Below are 17447 nucleotides of genomic sequence, written 5' to 3' on the forward strand. Positions count from 1 at the left end.
GGGAGTAGCGGCTAGAGAAACTGAATGAGCCAGCATTGGCTGGTCACCAAGTTCTGCTTGCCCAAAGAGTCCTGAAATCAGCAAAAGTAAAAGGACCCAGAGGCTGTCAAGCCCCTTTAATTTGGGGTCATTTGGGAGATGAATGATTTTATGGCTTGTCCAAGTAATGACTAAATTGCTGGTAAACTAAAGATACTGGTTTTTTGCAGAAATCATGTTGAGATGTGATTTCTTTTGTAAGAGGACTCTTTCTTAAGTTTCTGTTCTCAGCTAGCTGATAATGTGATCAATAGCACCTTGCTCTAGATGTGGAGAATGGAGTGAGATTATCATTTTAATAAAACTATGAGTTTGTTCCTAGGGTTTTATTTCAGTTTTTGGCATTTTTTGGTTTTTGTTTACTTTTTACCATCATAGAAAAAGGAATATCCATAAAATGCCTTTTGCTCTGGGAATTATTACCCAAGAAATATTTGAAGAACGTTTTTATTACATCTCCTCCTGGAGTCTCTTTTTGCTAGGTTTATGATTCAAGACTTTTTACAACAGATACATTATTTTGGTCATTGTGTGTCCAAGAATTTAATATTTAAAAACATAAACTCGGGGCACCTGGGTGGTTCAGTGGGTTAAGCCTCTGCCTTCAGCTCAGGTCATGATCCCAGGGTCCTAGGATCAAGCCCTGCATCAGGCCCTTTGCTTAGCAGAAACCTGTGTGTCTTGACCCCCAACCCCATGCCAGCTGCCTCTCTGCCTACTTGTGATCTCTGTCAAATAAATAAATAAAATCCTAATAAAAATTTAAAAATGAAAACATAAACTCATTTTAAAATATCTTTGTGCATTAAGTTAATCATTTTTAAAATTTTTGAATTACAACAGACAGATTTTTTGGGATGTGCAAGTCTGGATAAATCATTTGTCTCCATTTATCTTTATTGGACTGCACAATTAACTGAAGTTGAATTACAAATGCCACTTCATATGTAGTAAAAGTAAGTGTATGTAGTAAGATAAAATAAAAATAATATCACAGATGCTCTCTGGTGTTTTAAAGTAAAAGATAGATTTTAAACTGAATAAAACAGGAACCATTTTCATGTTCTTCCTGCCCATAGTCACTCTGTGAAATGATATCCATTGAAACTAGCATCATTTCTTCTGGAACACTATGTGTCCTGTAACAACACTGGGAAGTAGAGGCAAAACGATAGTTCCACAGTTTGGGAATAACACATGTCAAATTTCTTCGTAACCTATTTTCTCTAGTGCAATCAGAATTGTGACATGAATGATTCATCAGTACTTGACCCAGTACTTCATGGTCAATTCCTTTGGAAACCAGTCCCCTAAAAATGATGACCAGTTCAAGTATATTCTGTGCTTAGAGTTCTTACTACTGCTTGTCCACGGTGGTGCTATTTCATAGTAAAGATTTTGTATCAACAGTGAAAGATTTCAGAATTTGCTATTGACTCAGCACAAGAAGAGGCATAAACATCCTTTATTGCTTTATTAGGAATATTATTAATGTGACTGCAACCAGAGTTAACACATATTAATATTCACATTCATTTTGTGGCGAAGAATTCTGTCTGGTAAAAATACCATTTACTTCAATATGATTCTCCTCAGGGAATCTCTCAGAATTATAAATAGGCACATCTATTATAATTTAGGCCAATTTCTGCTAAAGTGAGTCAGCAGTTGACCTTAGATTGCTCATCAATAAAATTCTCATCTCTTTACTTTGTAAGACACATACAGCCTATTCAATCTTATTTACTAATAGCTTCTAATCTTATTTTAGGATAGAGAGGTCCTTTGCAGAATATAACCATAATAATGTCTTATATTTTTATGATGCTATTGAGTTTACAAAAATGCTTTCAAATACTTAATTCCTTCTGATTCTCTCAACAAATATTACCTCCCCCTTGGAAATGAAATAGTAGCCTCCAAATATTAAGAAGCCTCTTTGAGGAGCGCCTGGGTTGCTCAGTGGGTTAAGCCTCTGCCTTCGGCCCAGGTCATGATCTCAGGGTCCTGGGATCGAGCCCCCCATCAGGCTCTCTGCTTGGCAGGGAGCCAGCTTCCTCCTCTCTCTCTCTCTCTGCTTGCCTCTCTGCCTACTTGTGATCTCTCTTTGTCAAATAAATAAAATCTTTAAGGAAAAAAGAAAAAAAAAAAAGAATCCACTTTGAGGGGCACCTGGGTGGCTCAGTGGGTTAAAGCCTCTGGACCAGGTCATGATCTCAGGGTCCTGAGATCGAGCCCCGCATCGGGCTCTCTGCACAGCAGGGAGCCTGCTTCTCTCTCTCTGCCCACCTTTCTGCCTATTTGTGATCTCTGCCTGTCAAATAAATAAATTAAATCTGAAGAATATTCTTTGAGGTTACACAGTTAGTGGTGGTGGTGAATCTGAGACTGGACCTCACAGCTCCTCACTCCTAGGTCAATGTCTATTCTGCTCCATCTCAGTGAGTCAAAGAAGCTGGATGCACTGTGGGGCTGCTGTGAGTGACTGTCTTTAAGTTTAGAGAAGGGAATTAAAAATGAAGTTTGGTTGGTGGGGGGGCATTGTTGAGGGAAGGACAACTTGGCAGGCAAGACCCTGGTGATCTAACTGTCCTTAGCTTTAATCTGAGTCTTGTGGATTTGGGCCTATCATCAGTTCTCTATTATTCACAGTAGAAAATGGTGAAGTCTAAAACTTGGAGTCCGTCTTTCAGTGATTTTATCAATTTCTTTGTGTGTGGGTGTAGTGCCGACCTCTTCTTATGAGATCTTGCTTGTATTTTGAAGCACTTAACCTATATTTTACTTCATAGTCTTTTATTTAGTAAACAGAAATTTTGGAGGGCCTATTATGCTCCACATCAACGTAGGTAGGAGGGATACAACAATGAATAAGACAGACATTCCCAGCCCACTTAGAGCTTTTATCTGCATCTCTTTATCATAGTTTTTCGCTGCTGACCACAACGCTTTGCTACAAATTCAGTTAGTTTGGGGAGGAATCATATACTTGAATAAGTCATTCTTTTCTTAAAATTTATATGGGGAAATCGACATTGATGATGATTCTTTTTCTTATGTTTCGATATCGTGAGTTCAAACCTCAAGTTGCCTTAAACTAGATTTCTTTTTGCTTTTAAATCAAGGCTTAAATTTACTCTCTTGAGATTGTCGTGTGAGGTACTCTGCCAGTTTTTCATCAAGCTGCCTGCTCCTATCTTCCACATTCATCCCACCCCATCCACAGCCAATTTCACCCTCCAGATCTTGTCATGTCTTCCTCTGACTCAGCATTCCATCTTCTGCTGGCTCCTCTCTTCTCAGAGAAGAGACAGGCGGTCTGTGAGGTAACCTGATCACTAGATAGGAGAAAAAAAAGTCCCTGAAAAAAAAAAACTATGTTCTGTGATTTTTTTTGTCTTTTTGTCTTTGTTGTCTCAATGAGAGAGAATTTTATGAAGGGGAATAACATCTATTAGTGAGTACAGATGTGCTTCACTCAGTGTCTGTACTTTTTCCTTAGGCCTCTGTTCTTAGTTCAGTCTTACACAAAATCAAGAAAGGAAGAGAGAGAGGGAGAGAGGGAATGTGTGTGTGTGTAGATATCACGATGCTGAGGACTAAAAGAAGTAGATTTAGTTCACCTTTCCTGACACTGTGACCCCACAGAAGAGCACACCGCAGAGGCAGTATCAAACTGTAAAAAGAACACCGAGTTCGTAGTTACAGCACCTGAGCTCTGCCATTGACTAGCTGTGTGACCTTTGCAAAACTATTTAATCCTCCGAATATTAATTTTCTCACCTCCAGAGCAAAATAATAACCTGCTCTGAATATGTCATAGGTCTGTTCTATGAATTAGGGGACAAGAAGTGCCACGTGAACTCTGAAGTATGGCATAAATTAAGATGGCATTATTTCAGGACTTGAATCATGGGAAACCCAAGACAAGTCTCATAGAGGGGAAAAATCGAGCCAGGAAAAGAGAGAGAAAGCTCTAGTTCAGTCCAGTACCTGGTACTTGGTACTCATTTTCTTTTCTCCCATTACTATTTTCTCCCTCATCTGTCTTCCCCATCCACTGTATTTGTCTTCATTTCCATAGTGTTCCTTTTCCCTTTCTCATCCTTATCACTTCTCTCTGTAAATCTGTAAACTAGTAAGATCCATGTTGAAATTTCTGTTTCTTATTTTTCCATTTACCTCAGGAGTTGCCATAAACTTCTAAAACAAAATAAACTTGGATTCGTTTTAATTTTTTTAAATGTAAGTTGTATGACAGATGGTGAAGGAAATGGGAAGGAAGCTTACTGAAAATCAAAGAGCCGTGGGATACAGCATCTCCAGATAGCCTGGGTGGAGGATGCATGGGGTTTTACTTAGCTATGCCTTACACAGCTGTTAGTACAGTGCTCTGTGGTCCTTGGGGGGGGGGGGCTTACCTGTGTCGGGTAATGCTGATAAGGGCTGGGCTATGCCACTGCTGAGAAGGCTTTTATCTTTGAGGCTGGATGCTATAACTTGATCCTCTTCAGGTTTTCCAGAAGCTTGGCAGAATTTTTTAGTGCCTTTCTGGTTCCTTCTTGATAAGGGCATACTTTGACAGCTGAAGGTAAATGGGTGAATTAGTGCTGAGTTCCGTTCTCTGTTGCCAAATACAGTTTTTTATTGTATGCAGGTGAACCTGGATGTGAGGTGCATTGGCTTCTAGACCCAGTCCTGCTATCTATGAATCATGTGATTGTGATCAAATCACTTAAGCTCAAAACCTTGCTATAGAGATTTTGGTGCTCAAAAATAGAGTTTTATATTATTAGAACCTATAGTGTGTGCTGTTTGAGTGGAGCTTCTGGGTCTGCACGGGCTGGCTTTGAGATCCAATCTATGTTTATTGGCTGTGTGGCTCTGGGCTCTTAGTACCTCTCTCCTCAGTTCAGCAAAGTAGAGTAATAGTACAAGATTATGAGACTTTAATGTGCTGATACATGTAAAGTGCTGAGAGCAGAGCCTGGCACTTGGCATGTACTCAGTAAATATTAGTTGCTAATGTTTTTCATTTATTATGTGGACCAGTGGCTGAATTTCAGAGATGGGGGTGTGTCCACGGGAGAAGTTAGAGTTGGCAGACGCGTTGTTCAAGTGGTAGTGAAACTGGAGAGAAAAATACCCCATATATCTTAGGAATTAAGCCTTCGCCTGCATACCTACTTTTCACTGGGTCCTTGTTGGAGAGATTGGACTGGACTCCTTTCAGTTTTCTGAGTTTCATTAACGGAAATATCTCAAAGCTGTACAAACTGCAGAAACTACTCTCTGAGACTGGCCGAACCTTCACAGTGCACGAAGCAATCGGAAGCCCTGATGCTACCCATTATTCTCCTACATTTCTTCCCACATCTTTCCTAGCCTTCTGTCAGGGTTGTTAGATTTTCACTTATTGGCTTTATATTTGAAGACACCAAAACACAAAGAGGTTTCTTACATACAAGGCCAGACAAGACCCGACGGAACAGAGTACGAGCTGTATTTTACAATCCTTTTCTCTCTCCCGGGACTACACGGTGTTTCTAAACATCAATTTAAATAAGATTTTTTTTTTCTTTATGCTTCACCAAAGCATAAATATGTCACAAGGTCTTATTTATCTCTTGAAATCTGGAGTTCAGGAAACAACTATTGATTTCAAAGGAAAAATGAATATTCTATTAGTAAAAGTTGTACTACCCAGAGAATCTCAATTTACTTTTAAACAAAACTTTCCATTCATCGTATGATGTGTATGATATAATACACAAGTGAATAACCTCATAAACTTTTGCATAACAAGAATATTCCCTTACCAATTTTATGTGAATTAAAGCCCTAACTAGAGTTCCATGTGAGAATAGACATCATGTTGGTCTCCATAAAATGTCAGACGGGTCAGCCTTATTGCATTAGTTTATTAGGACCGTGGTACCATAATACCACAGGCTGCTTGACTTAGACAACAGTTATTTTTTCACAGTCTGGAGACGAGAAGTCCATGAAGGTGTAACCAGATGTGGTTTCTCCTGCGGCCTCTCTCCCTGGCTAGTAGAGAGTGCCTTCCCACCAGGTCCTCCCACGGTCCTCCCCCTGTGCATGCAGCAGCCAGCCGGTATCTCTTCCTCTTAATAGGATGCCAGTCCTATTAACAATAAGGACACCCACTGAAGGGCCTCGTTTTAACCTAATCACCTCTTTAAAGCCTTTGTCTTCAAACAGGATCATATTCTTAGATACTGGGGTTTGCAACTTCAACATATGAATTTGAAGGTCAAGAACAGACCCTAATACATAATGGCAGAGCACAGCAAATAAGGTGTCTGATGTTAATTGTTTTTATTTAAAAAGAGACTTCATTGGGGGCACCTTGGTGGCTTGGTTGGTTGAGCCTTTGACTCTTGGTTTCAGCTTCCATTGTGATCTCGGGGTCCTGAGATGAAGCCCTGTCTCCGGGTAGCTGTTAGCGGGGCATCTGCTGGAGATTCTTTTTTCTCCCTCTCTCTCTCCCCCTGTGCTCTTCTCCCCCCACCCCCACTCATGCACGCTCATGCTCTCTCTCCCCCTCACTCTCAAAGAAATAAGTAAAATCTTTAAAAAAAGATTTACCTTTAAAATAAAACCTCAAAAAATTAATGTAAAAAATAAAATAAAAACAGACTCAACTAGACATGTTGTGCTGATTGTTTCACAATATATCCATATAAATATCGAATCATTATGAACATCTGAAATGAAGATGTTATATGTCAATTATACCTCAATAAAAAATTAATTAGTTAACTAAGGTGCATTTATAGAAGGTCGGCAAACTATTTTATATATCTGAATATATATCCCTAGAGGGAAAGGAAAGTAAATGCATACATATAAGATAAGTTCTTTAGTGGATAGTTAAAATATAAAGGGTTTAATTGTTTAATTCTTACACAACTCATTATTCCCCAAATTCTGTTCTTAAGTCACTCATAAATAGGCGCACGCAGAATCCCCAGGATAGCCATATCAGGGGCTGTTACTGATTGGTCTCTTGCCTTCGGATTCACCTTACTCTAATCCAGTCTCTGATCTTATCACTTTCTGACTCAACACGGTTCAATAACAACTTTCTATACACAATAAAATCCAATCCTTTTACTTTGGCATAGAAGAAAGAATCTACACACCAGTCACGGAGAATTCTTTGCCACAAGCAAAATTCTCTCCTACCGATTTGCGCTTACGCAAGATACCCCTTCTGCCTTTTATTATTTAAAGAGGAAAGAGAGACAATTCTTTGGTTTGTCACAAAGGGTGGTTTCTCATCTAACAAAAGTCCGTGAGTCAGAGTGGATGAGGCCCAGATTCAGACAGATCTGAATTGGGGTGCATGCTTGCAGGCAAGTTACTGTACCTCTCAGAACTCCGCATCTCCTCTGCAACGTGGAAGTGATACTATCACCCTGCCAGGTTGTCATGAGAAGTAGAAATAATTGCATTTTGCACCCTGCTAACTGTATCTATGCATATATATGCATGTGTCTAACAGTGCTTGTCATTATATTATTAATAGTAATACTGTCTATGCTGGTATTCCTTGAGTGCAAGACAGAGGTTAAAGATAAAAAGTCCGCTAGTCTGCATTGAACTTTCACTGTTCAATTTCACAGTCTGTTTTCTCATTTAGTAGTGTTCATGTTTAGGTAGTTTATTTGTTGCTTCCTCAAATCAAAAATATTTTAGAATTTTTATTTTTTTAAATGTATGTATTTTACATACATTAATTGTTTATAAGGTTACATGTATGTATATTAAGTAAATATTGAGTAAATAGGTTTATGTTTGGTCTCAATTTTTAAAGCAAGGGGCTTTTTTTTTAAGCCACTTTTGAGGTATTATAGAACTTGATGCATTTGGAGGTTAGTATAAACCTATCATCACCATCATCTATGCCATAAACATAACTGTCACCTGCAAAATATTCCTCACACCCTTATTTATTATATTTTTGTGTATGGTAAGAATACATAACCTAGATCTACCTTCTTATGATCATTATTTTAATGACTATTTTTTTATACTCTTGGATTCTTCAGTTACCCACTTATATACTGAGGTGAAAAACTGTAATAAAATATTGACTCATGTCAGGGCTTCAGAATAAGATAACGTACACAACACATATACATCCTTCTGCATGTTAATTCATGGGAAATGAATAAATATGGCATGTCAGATGCTCAAGTTAAATTTCCACTGACTATTAAAACTTTACCTCTCCCCTCAACTCTTCTAAATGTGGGACTCCTGGTTCCCTCTGTCATCTAATTAGTTTTTCACAACTAAGGCATGAAAAAAGTTTGGTGTCAGGTGTAAATTAAACCTTCATATTACAAATTGTATCAAGCGTAGGTGTTTTTTTGATGTGGGTAAAATGTCAACCAAAGGTAAGAGGTTAGACAATTTAAAGGCTGGGAGAAAATAAGACCATCTGAAATAAAGAATGGTTCCTAAAGTACTTTGGCAAAGATTGAATCTCAAGTGCATGAAGCTTCCCTCCTTTCGTACACATCACCCCATCTTCCCTTATTTAATTCAAAACTTACCTCCTTTGATTCCCTAGTACACTTACCCCTCTCTAATCATGGCGTTGTTTTTTCAGACCATTTGACTCTTTCGTGTTTATATGAATAATTATAAGTTCATCGGTAGGATAGTATTTTCTACGTCTGTTCTTCTGAACCTCTTAACAGTGGTATGTACTATAGGTACTCAGTTTATTAACTCATTACCATCTGACATAATCAATGATCATTATTTTTATCAGTCTTTACCTCCAGAATATTAACTCTGTGAGAACAAGACTTTGTCAGTCTTATTTATAATTATATCCCAGAATCTAGATCCCCTGGAAAAAACTAGGCACTCAAGCACATGCCATTCAGGGCACTGGAAATAGAGGTGTATGAGTGTGACAAAGCCTGTGCTCTCATGAGTTTATATTGTAGAGTAGAAAAACGGGAATGAACACACACACACACACACACACACACACACACACAATGGCAGCAGTTAGGGTAAGTGTTATAAAGGAAAAGCAGAACGAAAGGGTGCAGAGTAGAGTGGAGGTAGAACGGGGTTTTAGATAAGGTGATGAGCAAGAATTCTGGACTCTTGGAAGAAGTGACTTTTGAGCAGAGAGCTGAATGAACTGAGTGTCTGAGGTTGTAGAGATCAAGTCATTCTGCAAAGGTAGCAGCAGCTACAAAGGCTGCTCTGCATCCATGGAATTAATGAGTATGAAGTAAGTGAGTCAGTGATCTCCAAATATGTGATTCAAGTACATTTACTTAGGATCGATTAACTACTTAAGTGCTAGGATAGCATTTTATACATATTCATTATGTATAATGAATATGTATAACAAAATCCAAAAGAAGTTTGATCATTTAATATGAATCCAGCTCAAAGGCTGAGGCGAATGATGAGAAGGATAGAGCAACTGAATGTGTGACCAAATGCGGACCTGTTCCAGGCCGAGTGTACCGGTGGAGGTCAAACCAAAGTGTACTGACAGACGATGCCTTTCCTGACAGCTATGGATGTGGAAGTAAATATCTCTAAAGTGGATAGACATATTCAGTCTGATAACTTTATTTTCCTCACTTTTCTTTTTCATTGCTCAGCACATCTCTGCCAACACTTCTGTAGGTGCAACAAGACTATTCTAGGCGAAAAGCTTTCTCAGAAGACCAGTTGCATTCCAGATATTTTAGCTGACCGGTAATATGCACAGAGGTTAACCACACAGGCTCTGGAATGGGGCTGTTTTTTAAGCCAACTTAAAGCCAAGGGGCTCTTGGGCAAGTTAAATTGCCATGGCCATGGTTTCTACATTGATAAGATGGGGATAATCCTAATAATCTTCATAATATTATTCTGATAACTAAATGAGATAATTCACTTAAAGTACTTAATAGAGTTCCCGGTGTGTGATAATTGTTCAAGAAACTTTTACTTCTCTTATTATAACCAGGAAAAGATAGAATTTTCCCTGACATTCAGCCTTACCAAGATTACTTCTACAAGTTTTTAAAAGCTAAGTTTGGATTAGCCTCTTTTTAAGAGACAAAAGGCACATCCTGTTCTAACTTTCAGTGGTTCAGTACAAAACATTACTGTGATAGAAGCCATGAACATTCTCAGAAACAGTACACATGGCTTGGCGGTTATATGAAATTTTAGAGAGATCTTGAGGTCTGAACCCAAAATGCCTGGGCTTGCTCCTTTAGCTGCGCTACCTGCTTAATGGATGACCTTATGGAGGTTATTTGAGCTCTGTATTATTCATAGTCTTGGCTGCAAAATGAGGGTAATAATAGTATCTTTCTTGCATTGCAAGATTTTTATATGAATTCAGAGTGATCATGTATACACATGTCCTTTGAAATTGTTACAATCCTAATCAAATGTTAGTTTCTTTGGTATTCAAGTTTTTGAGCCTTCAATGTTGATCAAAACAGGATTTCTTGAGATGAAGAGGTGCATAATTCTAGCATTTGTTTTCTGAAGTAAAATGTTGTTTTTATATTGAGATTGTTACACCTCGGTGTCATCAGTTCTCTGGCTTATGTACACTTTTTAAAGCAGAAACGAATTTTTAATTAGAAAGATAGAAAAAACTCTTTGGGGTCTGATATTTTCATGTTCAAGGTGTTGGTTTACAATATTAAGTTTAAAGAAACCAAGAGGGTGAAACCAAAGGATAAGAGTGGTACTTGCATTTTATAAAGATAGCAATTTTGGTAATGATAACTGAAGAAAATCTTGAGATACCCTATCCTTGACATTAGTTTGGCAAGCATATAGCACAGATGTGGTGGAGAGAACATTATGGCTAATTTTATAACATCAATCTGTTGTCATCAGTATACAAATGAAATTAAACCCACATTGACAGATCAGATTACTAAAGAGAGACACATGTGAGTTCGAAGGGAGCAAAGGGCTGAGAACGTAAACCCTGATGACACCTGCGACTAAATGTTGAGAATCAGGGTCTAGGCCACCAACAGGGTGTTGTCTATATTTAACATGCAATATTTATTTCACTGAAGAGTCTAAGCAAAGTTAGGAACTTTTTGCTCAAATCCAAAATCTAAGCATCTGTAGAAAAGCAAGTGGCCTTTATGACCTGAGGAAAGAAGCTGGGAGATCCGTGAGGCCTCTGCAAGTTTCTGTGGCTGCATTTCCTTGTAGACCCACACGGCTTTTGTGAGTAACATACTGCTGCTGTGCTACAGACTGAAAGAGAAATCTGGAAGCAGGTGGTTTTTGGAAAACTGGAAGAAACCAACTCCTAGATCCATGAAGTAGAACTTTAAAAGCAGTCGGAAATAAAGAAGAAATGGAAGACAAGTTTATCTAAGCCAAACCTGGGACCCATTATGCAGTTTCGAAAGGAAACTTAGAGCATGCTTTGCTATGGTTATTGGTTCACTAAAGAAATGCCAAAAAGATACATTTATTTAAATAACATGAGATGACAGAATGCTTTACAGAACATATGACTTCATAACTTTAACATAGAAATCATCACTCTTGTTCCATTCTGTCTCTGTCCTCCTAGGACCCTGTTCCATAATACTTTGTTTCTCTTTCTTTAAACACGTCCATTCAGATTCCTTCCCTCTGAAGAAGTAAAGAGCAAATAATCACCATCATTAGTTCTTCTTTACCTTACAGTATTTTTCTGGTTCTCTTGAAGTCACACTTCATTTCTTGATGTTCTTTACTAAAATATCTTCACAGGATGGTTTACACTTGCTGCCTCCTCACGCTTCCCACCCTGGCCGGATCTAGCTTCTTCCTCTGGTTCCTTAGTCTCCAGGACTCGCCTCAGATGGTTGTTTCTGCACCACCTCTCTCTGTAACATTGGCACTGTGGACTCCCTACTAGATTTTTAAATTATCTACCTTTCTTTTTTCCAACTTCCTCCTATTGTGTGTATTGTTCTTGCCTCCATTCTTCTTATTTTCTCTGACTCCTCCATCCTTCTCATTTTATCTTACTCCTCCAATTTCATTTGTTTCGTAACGTCTAAAAGTGACCAACTCCTGAAATCCTGTTTTTGGCTCCATTCTCTCCTATATAGTTATCCTTTATGGATTTAAAATATCAGGAGTAGGGATGTCTGGGTGGCCCAGTCAGTTAAGCATCTGACTCTTGATTTCAGCATGGGTGTTGATCTTGGGGTTGTAGGTTTGAGCCCCATGTTGGGCTCCATGCTGAGTGTGGAGCCTACCTTAAAAGAAAAAGTCAGGAGCAGACCCTTTCATCTATCTTACGTGCTTGTGTTCTTAACTTTATCATTCTCAGCATCACCCCTCTCTTGTCCATTTCAGAATTATAACTACACAGTCCCATTGACTTTAGGTCCATCCTACCTTATGGCTCTCCCTCCACAAGACTTTTTGTGTATTAGTGTTCCTACTTGGACCCTACTCTTTCCCTGAATAGACTACTTCAATCACCTTCAGAATATTCCCATCAATCTCCAGTCCCACCTGTCATTTCATCAGACACCCATGTCTTTTAGTATCTATCCTTTGTGATTTAAAATTACACAAATAAAGTGTCTAGTGATATAGCATCACTGTCAGTACTCAAAGATCTTTCCCAGTCAAAAGCTGAGTTCTGCTATACAGCTCTTTGTCTTTGAATTCTGTTCAAACTATGCCAGTGGCACAGGATTCCTACTTGTCAACTTGGTCTCCCAGTGTGGTTTGTAGTCCTTGAGGAGTATTCTGTGTATCAGAAGTTGAACTTGGGTTTGTTTTGAGGAGACATGGCTTGTTAGTTCACAAAAGTTTAATCTAGTGAGACTGTGTTTTAATTGCCAATATTCTTTTTTTTTAAGATTATTTATTTCAGTGGGCACCTAGGTGGCTCAGTCAGTTAAGTGTCTGCCTCGGCTCAGGTCATGATCCCAGGGTCCTGGGATTGAGCCCCACATCGGGCTCCCTGCTTGGCAGGGATTCTGCTTCTCCCTCTCCCTCTATTGATCCCCCTGCTTATGCTCTCTCTCTCAAATAAATAAATAAAATCTTTTTAAAAAATTACTTATTTTGGGACACCTGGGTGGCTCAGTTGGTTAAGCAGCTGCCTTCGGCTCAGGTCATGATCCCAGTGTCCTGGGATCGAGTCCCACATCGGGCTCCTTGCTCAGCAGGGAGCCTGCTTCTCCCTCTGCCTCTGCCTGCCATTCTGTCTGCCTGTGCTCGCTCTCTCCCCCTCTCTCTCTCTGATAAATAAATAAAATCTTTTAAAAAAAATCACTTATTTTGGAGAGAGAGAGATTGCACCAGCAGGGGGATGGGCTGGGAGAGAGGGGAAGCAGACTCCCTGCCTGGTGAGGAGCCCCATGTGGGACATGGGGCTCGATCTCATGATTCTGAAATCATGACCTGAGCCCTAACCAAGAGTAGAGTGCTTAACTGACTGAGCCACCCAGCTATAAATATTCTTGTTATAAATATTCTAATGTTGATAGGTAGGCAAGTTGTCTCATGAAATTGGTTTTAGGTTTCCATCTTGCTCTTTAAAATATTAAAAATAATTCTGAGATCAAACTAAAGTCTAATTGAAGTTTTCTGTGATGTTTGTGACAGATTCCAAACACCACTATCCTTTTCCATATGCTGAAGTGGATCCTGACTTTTCTCTTGCTTCTAAGGGATGGACACTTAACCAGTTGCATTATCCTACTTATCATAAATTCTGTAATGTTCCAATCTATACTTTCCATTCCATTTATTGTTCAGATAGGTAGATAGACTTTCCCTCTGCTTGTCTCCAAATCATCCTATAAGCCACAATTTATACCTGTCGTATTAATAGACATTTTCATAGGCATAATTGAAAGTATTCTTCTGTATACCTGATACAATACAGTAAAGTTTCCTGCTTTGGATTTCAAGTAATATTTAGAACTAAGTTAGTCTCCAACTAATATTTGATGTTTGAGTATATAGGTAGCTGAATTTTTATAAACACCATTTCTTTCAACTGCTGAATTCAGAAAAGCTGAGTATGAGAACAGAGGGCATTTAAGCAATCAGATTCTTTATTGGCAGCTACCAGAAATAAGCACCTACTTGCTTCAGCTTCACTGGTTAAAAAAGTGATAAAGTCCACAGAAGTCTGAGGAGTTGCCGGAAGAAAGCCTCTCTCTGTCAGAACAGGCAAAATGTGATCAAATGCTTTAACAGCATGTTGGAGTTACATGACCTTCAACGATAATAGCCAAGTCATAAATTAGTCTTCCCAGCTGCTAGTGCATAATTATAACAGCAAATATTATGTGAGAATCAACACCATGACAGATAGCAATCACGTAACAAAACATATAGATCACAGCCACTAAAGGGTATAGTACAGATGCCTGAAAAGAGCTCAGGTGGTAATATAGATATTTAATAAAAAGCCACTTGTGAAATCAGGACAGCATTATTCAAGGAGATTGTGAAAACAATTTTAGATCACACCTTAATCCTGGAAAGTACAAAGTCATCGTCTACTGCATAGTTTTATAGTCATTATCATTTGAGCAACAGACCCTTTGTTATCTACATCATTCATTTGCAGAAGAGGCATTGTCAGGACATTGGCTTTAGGGTCCAAAAATGGCAGAGGCCTTTCTCTTGTCTTTTTTTTTTTTTTTTTCTTCCCTTTACTTTTCTCACTTCTTCCCTTTCTTTTACTCATAGTTAATTACACTAAGATAGCACACCTGTTAGGAATCATTGGCATTGGTAGATGTCAGGTCCTTGTCCTTTAACATTTCTCTCATTGTTGTCCCCTCATCTACAATATAAAGACGGGTGTTGAAAATGTGGCCCTTATATGCCCTCCGGAACTGGCCCCTGGCCAACCCTCCAGCCACCTCATCTGTTACTCTTTGCCACACCTATCTACCCTCATCTCTCCTTTCATTTTTCTTCAGATGTAACAGATTGGTATTGGCATGCATAACTCACACGAACTGAATGTCATACACCATTCTGAAGACTGAGAATCCCTTTTAATGGGATGCATCATTTGCAATCTCATGATTTAATTTTCTTCCATTCTTTACCAGAATTTTGCCTATGAATAATTCCAGTGATCTTTGTTCTTAGGGACAGGGGCCACGAGGGTTGCTACCGGTTTTGTGTATATTTCACCTCCGATATTTTATGTGAAAATTTTCTCAGTTGTCCTTACAATAGTTAACTTTTCTGATAAGAGAAGTAAAGCTGCCATTAATTTAACTTTCCCCAAACTGTACCCTAAACACATTCAGCTCTCAATAAATGGTAGTGACCAACTGGCTGGCCAGCGGGTGGTGTACTAAGGATAAGCACTAATCTTTATCCAGACTCATCACCCTAAACTTTCTAAGCCTCTCTGAAACTTTCAAGCCTAAATAATCTGTGCAAAATAAAAAAGCCCAGAGACCTCAAAGTAATTTTCTCTTCTCCATGAGATGAAAGAGTTTTCATTAGACATTACATTTTTTAGTTGACACTTAAAATTCTTGTTTTCCTGAAATGATAATGAAAATGATTAAATGTTTACCAAAAAAATCCAAAGTATTTAAAGACCTGAAAAAACCTTTTGTACAAAATTGAGGCACATCTATGTACCCATAAGATGACTCAATATCTTGAGTGTTCCTTGTTCTTATATTCAGTTTTCTGAGGATGATAATAAGATCTGGGTTAATAAAATTCATCTACTTGGCTGTTTTTTCCCTAGTCCTAGTCATTTTTTTTTTTTTTAAGCAATGCACTTAGTAATTAGAAGAGTCAATTTCCAGTTATTTCTCCTTGAGCAACTCTTTTAACCTTCCTGATCCCTAGTTTCCTGGACTGTAAAATTGTGGAATTTTATAAATTATCACTAATTTCTTTTATAGCTCTGATACTAATGAACAAAGAACACCCCAAATTAGATAGTAGGTTTTATGTACTTTATAGAATTTTCAATTTCTAAAAATTATGGTGTACTTATTAACATATTCCTAATGTAATATTCAGCAAAATCTAGTACAGTACAACTGGGTTCATTTAATACTAGGGTAAACATCTTTTTCATTATATGCTGTTATATATATTCTCTTCATTTAAAACATAACCCAAGTAAATTCTAAATAATTTGTAAAATTCTTAACATATACCTAACCCAGCTAGAAATAAAGCCTCGTTAAAACACAGCTGTGTAGGCGGCATGGAATATTGCTTAGCACTCTTACCATCAAAATATTGACTCAAACAAGCAGCTAATGTCCACTCAATACAAGAAAGCTTTATTTAATTCCTATCATCTGGGGTCCTCATTGTTGCCACATTTCTCTACCCTCAAGGATGTTAGGAGAATTTCAAAGCTTCCTCAGAAAGAGACTCTTCCCGTCTGAGTTCTTATGTAAAACAAATCTTTTCAGATAATACTGGCCTCATATATTTGAGACAGCGACTGTCACCTTTATTCTTCCCTTCTTTCTTAAAAAAGAACTCTTTGCATTTTTAGCTGAAACATAATCTTATGGTTAAAAAACAAACTAAAAACTCTACATGTCTCAGCCCTCCATTCACCTAAGTCTGGCCAAGTTCCAGTCATTGACCTCCAAGCACAAATACTGTCTATGACTTTCAGGAAGTACACTTACGGAAAGGGAGGGCGTTCTCTTTCCATTTATTCCTTCGTACTGACTGGGATGGAATAGTCTGCCAGGAGTGGGATCAGTCATATCGGTGCTTGAACTGGAGGTCACTCATGATAAAGCAATAAAGTAATAAAAGAGAAGAAACCTGGGTCTCTGACACAGTAGAGGATAACACCAGGCCACTCTCTTTCAGATTCTATAGGTGAGAGAGAATATCGTCTGCAGTCTTCTGACAAACCTAATCTTGTAAATCCATTATATTTTCTTTGAGTGCATCTAAGTGTCCCCCACTGCCTAAGCATTGTGCCTGCATTATATAATTTGCAACAACTCTATCAAGTAAGAGATAATAAAAGAGAAACTGAACTTGAAGAGGCCACCTCGCCCACATAGCAGCCCCTGGCCCTCCCTGTCACTGACTGTGCCCTCACCCTCCTCTGCTTTATATTATATTAGATATTTATTGGGGTTTTTAAAACCTGCTTCCCAGTCCAGTGTATGAGCAGGAGTGTTGTTTTGTTCACAAATCCTCAGCCAGTCCTGGAACAATATTTGTTCACATGAGTAAATGGCTCAAAAGCCTTACCTTAAGCACCAAGTTCTATTGCTCCCCACTCTCATGATCAATCCCGTATATGTTACAACTAGGCTACATGTTTTTTGCATGTATTAGAAAGTACATGTATTTTATGTACTAGAAAGTACATAATCTGGAGAAAT

General features: G+C 38.4%; 1 protein-coding gene and 1 long non-coding RNA gene across 6 annotated transcripts in view; one reads left to right on the plus strand and one right to left on the minus strand.

Annotated features, from left to right (window-relative positions):
* The window catches only part of ADGRB3 (adhesion G protein-coupled receptor B3), a 730754-nt gene that overhangs the window by 532384 nt on the left and 180923 nt on the right, over positions 1-17447 (plus strand). The window lies entirely within an intron of this gene.
* LOC309865104 overlaps positions 2865-17447 on the minus strand; it is a 37096-nt gene continuing 22513 nt past the window's right edge. For both annotated transcript variants that reach the window (XR_014311953.1, XR_014311954.1), the window contains exons 2-3: positions 4461-4624; positions 2865-3377 (exon numbers count right to left, since the gene is read on the minus strand). This is a non-coding gene — a long non-coding RNA (uncharacterized lncRNA). The remainder of the gene's footprint in view (positions 3378-4460; positions 4625-17447) is intronic.

Source organism: Mustela nivalis, assembly GCF_964662115.1.
Source record: "Mustela nivalis genome assembly, chromosome: 5".
NCBI classification, from domain to species: Eukaryota; Metazoa; Chordata; class Mammalia; order Carnivora; family Mustelidae; genus Mustela; species Mustela nivalis.